We start from the raw sequence: 4,490 nt of genomic DNA on the forward strand, positions 1-4,490 counted from the left end.
CCCCCCCCCACCCCTAGGCGCATGGGCCCAAGGAGGGGGGCGCGCCAAGCCCACTAGGGGCTGGCTGCTATACCCACGCAGCCCAAGTGGCCCCCCGGGAGGGGTGGCCCCTCCCGGTGGACCCTCGGAACCCTTCCGGTGGTCCCGGTACAATACCGGTATAACCCCGAAACTTTCCGGTGCCCGTTTAACAACTTCCCATATATAAAACTTTACCTCCGGACCATTCCGGAACTCCTCATGACGTCCGGGATCTCATCCGGGACTCCGAACAACATTCGGTAGTCACATACTAGTCTTCCTAACAACCCTAGCGTCATCGAACCTTAAGTGTGTAGACCCTACGGGCTCGGGAGACATGCAGACATGACCGAGACCACTCTCGGGCAATAACCAACAGCGAGGTCTGGATACCCATGTTGGCTCCCACACGCTCCTCGATGATTTCATCGGTTGAACCACGATGTCGAGGATTCGATCAAACCATGTATACAATTCCCTTTGTCAATCGGTACGTTACTTGCCCGAGACTCGATCGTCGGTATCCTAATACCTTGTTCAGTCTCGTTACCGGCAAGTCACTTTACTCGTACCGTAATGCATGATCCCGTGGCCAACACATTGGTCACCTTGAGCTCATTATGATGATGCATTACCGAGTGGGCCCAGAGATACCTCTCCGTCATACGGAGTGACAAATCCCAGTCTCGATCCGCATAAAACAATAGATACTTTCGGAGATACCTGTAGTGCACCTTTATAGTCACCCAGTTACGTTGTGACGTTTGATACACCCAAAGCACCCCTACGGTATCCAGGAGTTACACACTCTCATGGTCAAAGGAAGAGATACTTGACATTGGCAAAGCTCTAGCAAACGAACTACACGATCTTTGTGCTATGCTTAGGATTGGGTCTTGTCCATCACATCATTCTCCTAATGATGTGATCCCGTTATCAACGACATCCAATGTCCATAGCCAGGAAACCATAACTATCTATTGATCACAACGAGCTAGTCAACTAGAGGCTCACTAGGGACATATTGTGGTCTATGTATTCACACGTGTATTATGATTTCCGGATAATACAGTTATAGCATGAATAAAAGACAATTATCATGAACAATGAAATATAATAATACTTCTATTATTGCCTCTAGGGCATATTTCCAACAGTCTCCCACTTGCACTAGAGTCACTAATCTAGTTACATTGTGATGAATCGAACACCCATAGAGTTTTGATCATGTTTAGCTCGCGAGAGAGGTTTAGTCAACGGATCAACGACATTCAGATCCGTATGTACTTTGCAAATTTCTATGTCTCCATCTTGAACATTTTCACGGATGGAGTTGAAACGACGCTTGATGTGCCTGGTCTTCTTGTGAAACCTGGGCTCCTTAGCAAGGGCAATAGCTCCAGTGTTGTCACAGAAGAGTTTGATTGGCCCCGACGCATTGGGTATGACTCCTAGGTCGGTGATGAACTCCTTCACCCAAATAGCTTCATGCGCTGCCTCCGAGGCTGCCATGTACTCCGCTTCACATGTAGATCCCGCCACGACGCTCTGCTTGCAGCTGCACCAGCTTACTGCTCCACCATTCAACATATACACGTATCCGGTTTGTGACTTAGAGTCATCCAGATCTGTGTCGAAGCTAGCATCGACGTTACCCTTTACGACGAGCTCTTCGTCACCTCCATAAACGAGAAACATGTCCTTTGTCCTTTTCAGGTACTTCAGGATATTCTTGACCGCTGTCCAGTGTTCCTTGCCGGGATTACTCTGGTATCTTGCTACCAAACTTACGGCAAGGTTTACATCAGGTCTGGTACACAACATGGCATACATAATAGATCCTATGGTTGAAGCATAGGGGATGACACTCATCTCTTCTTTATCTTTTGCCGTGGTCGGTGACTGAGCTGAGCTCAATCTCACACCTTGTAACATAGGCAAGAACCCTTTCTTGGACTCATCCATTTTGAACTTTTTCAAAATCTTATCAAGGTATGTGCTTTGTGAAAGACCTATGAGGCGTCTCGATCTATCTCTATAGATTTTGATGCCTAATATATAAGCAGCTTCTCCAAGGTCCTTCATTGAAAAACATTTGTTCAAGTAGGCCTTAATGCTGTCCAGAAATTCTATATTATTCCCCATTAAGAGTATGTCATCCACATATAATATGAGAAATGCTACAGAGCTCCCACTCACTTTCTTGTAAACGCAGGCTTCTCCATAAGTCTGCATAAACCCAAACGCTTTGATCATCTCATCAAAGCGAATATTCCAACTCCGAGATGCTTGCACCAGCCCATAAATGGATCGCTGGAGCTTGCATACTTTGTTAGCGTTCTTAGGATCGACAAAACCTTCTGGCTGCATCATATACAGCTCTTCCTTAAGATGCTTGTTAAGGAATGCCGTTTTGACGTCCATCTGCCATATCTCATAATCATAGTATGCGGCAATTGCTAACATGATTCGGACGGACTTAAGCTTCGCTACGGGAGAGAATGTCTCGTCGTAGTCAATCCCTTGAACTTGTCGATAACCCTTAGCGACAAGTCGAGCTTTATAGATGGTAACATTTCCATCCACGTCCGTCTTCTTCTTAAAGATCCATTTGTTTTCTATCGCTCGCCGATCATCGGGCAAGTCAGTCAAAGTCCATACTTTGTTTTCATACATGGATTCTATCTCGGATTTCATGGCTTCTAGCCATTTGTTGGAATCTGGGCCCGCCATCGCTTCTTCATAGTTCGAAGGTTCACCGTTGTCTAACAACATGATTTCCAGGACAGGGTTGCCGTACCACTCTGGTGCGGAACGTGTCCTTGTGGACCTACGAAGTTCAGTAGCAACTTGATCCGAAGTACCTTGATCATCATCATTGGTTTCCTCTTCAGTTGGTGTGGGCATCACAGGAACATTTTTCTGAGCTGCACCACTTTCCCGTTCGAGAGGTACTACTTCATCGAGTTCTACTTTCCTCCCACTTACTTCTTTCGAGAGAAACTCTTTTTCCAGAAAGCATCCGTTTTTGGCAACAAAGATCTTGCCTTCGGATCTTAAGTAGAAGGTATACCCTACAGTTTCCTTAGGGTATCCTATGAAGATGCATTTTTCCAACTTGGGTTCGAGCTTTTCAGGTTGAAGTTTCTTGACATAAGCATCGCATCCCCAAACTTTTAGAAATGACAGCTTAGGTTTCTTCCCAAACCATAATTCATACGGTGTCGTCTCAACGGATTTAGACGGTGCCCTATTTAAAGTGAATGTAGCTGTCTCTAGAGCGTATCCCCAAAATGATAGCGGTAAATCGGTAAGAGACATCATAGACCGCACCATATCCAATAGAGTGCGATTACGACGTTCGGACACACCGTTTCGCTGAGGTGTTCCAGGCGGCGTGAGTTGTGAAACGATTCCACATTTCCTTAAGTGCGTGCCAAATTTGTGACTTAAATATTCTCCTCCACGATCTGATCGTAGGAACTTTATCTTTCGGTCACGTTGATTCTCCACCTCATTCTGAAATTCCTTGAACTTTTCAAAGGTCTCAGACTTGTGTTTCATTAAGTAGATATACCCATATCTACTTAAGTCGTCAGTGAGAGTGAGAACATAACGATATCCTCCGCGAGCCTCAACGCTCATTGGACCGCACACATCGGTATGTATGATTTCCAACAAGTTGGTTGCTCGCTCCATTGTACGGGAGAACGGAGTCTTGGTCATTTTGCCCATGAGGCATGGTTCGCATGTGTCAAATGATTCATAATCAAGAGACTCCAAAAGTCCATCAGCATGGAGCTTCTTCATGCGTTTGACACCAATGTGACCAAGGTGGCAGTGCCACAAGTATGTGGGACTATCGTTATCAACTTTACATCTTTTGGCATCTACACTATGAACATGTGTAATATTACGCTCGAGATTCATTAAGAATAAACCATTGACCATCGGAGCATGACCATAAAACATATCTCTCATATAAATCGAACAACCATTATTCTCAGACTTAAATGAGTAGCCATCTCGAATTAAACGAGATCCAGATACAATGTTCATGCTCAAACTTGGCACTAAATAACAATTATTAAGGTTCAAAACTAATCCCGTAGGTAAATGTAGAGGCAGCGTGCCGACGGCGATCACATCGACTCTGGAACCATTCCCGACGCGCATCATCACCTCGTCCTTCGCCAGTCTCCGTTTATTCCGCAGCTCCTGCTGTGAGTTACAAATATGAGCAACGGCACCGGTATCAAATACCCAGGAGTTACTACGAGTACTGGTAAGGTACACATCAATTACATGTATATCAAATATACCTTTGGTGTTGCCGGCCTTCTTATCCGCTAAGTATTTGGGGCAGTTCCGCTTCCAGTGACCCTTCCCTTTGCAATAAAAGCACTCAGTCTCAGGCTTGGGTCCATTCTTTGACTTCTTCCCGGCAACTGGCTTACCGGGCGCGGCAA

Source organism: Triticum aestivum, chromosome 4A (assembly GCF_018294505.1).
Source record: "Triticum aestivum cultivar Chinese Spring chromosome 4A, IWGSC CS RefSeq v2.1, whole genome shotgun sequence".
In the NCBI taxonomy this organism is placed as follows: domain Eukaryota; kingdom Viridiplantae; phylum Streptophyta; class Magnoliopsida; order Poales; family Poaceae; genus Triticum; species Triticum aestivum.